This window comes from Carlito syrichta, unplaced genomic scaffold (assembly GCF_000164805.1).
Source record: "Carlito syrichta isolate Samal-C Ts95f unplaced genomic scaffold, Tarsius_syrichta-2.0.1 Scaffold304902, whole genome shotgun sequence".
Classification (NCBI taxonomy): Eukaryota; Metazoa; Chordata; class Mammalia; order Primates; family Tarsiidae; genus Carlito; species Carlito syrichta.
Genome location: NW_007248998.1, coordinates 15,798 through 16,266, shown reverse-complemented (window position 1 = coordinate 16,266; position 469 = coordinate 15,798). Strand labels below are relative to the sequence as shown.

Sequence of the window (469 nt, the reverse complement as noted above, 5' to 3'; positions counted from 1 at the left end):
CCTTGCAGCCTGAACAAGCAAGCGGCTCTTGGGAGGAATGCCCCTCAGCACACAGCAGGATTGAATCTCTCAGCAGTAGGCGTCGCCCAATTGCTTATTGGTTGGCTTTAGTTTCCCAGACTAGGTAAGGGAGGTTATCTGGGAGGGGAGATGCGGGACTTGCGGAGTTAGTCCCCTTAACGGATGCATCCTTGCGGCCGCCTTCCTGCGACCGGAATCCGAAGGCGGCGGCTCGCGTTTCCGGCCGGAGGGCTTCTTCCGCCGCTCCCGGAAGCTGCGCTTGCTGCCGGGATAACGGGTCCCGGCGCTGGCTGATCCCACTTCGCAGTGATGGACCTGGAGGAGACCGTAAGGAGGCAAAATGCGCTTGGCGGACCTCGGCAGCCGGGGCCGGAGGCTAGAGGAGCTGGGGCGGAGCGGCCACTGGCGGCGGGGCCACTGGCGGAGGCGGGCGGGGCGGGGCGGGGGA

The 469-nt window shown here is 65.5% G+C and overlaps 1 long non-coding RNA gene across 1 annotated transcript in view; it reads left to right on the top strand.

Moving 5' to 3' along the window:
• The first annotated feature begins 231 nt into the window (after nucleotides 1–231).
• LOC110595873 overlaps nucleotides 232–469 on the top strand; it is a 4,177-nt gene continuing 3,939 nt past the window's right edge. The window contains exon 1 of the long non-coding RNA XR_002482137.1: nucleotides 232–348. This is a non-coding gene — a long non-coding RNA (uncharacterized LOC110595873). The remainder of the gene's footprint in view (nucleotides 349–469) is intronic.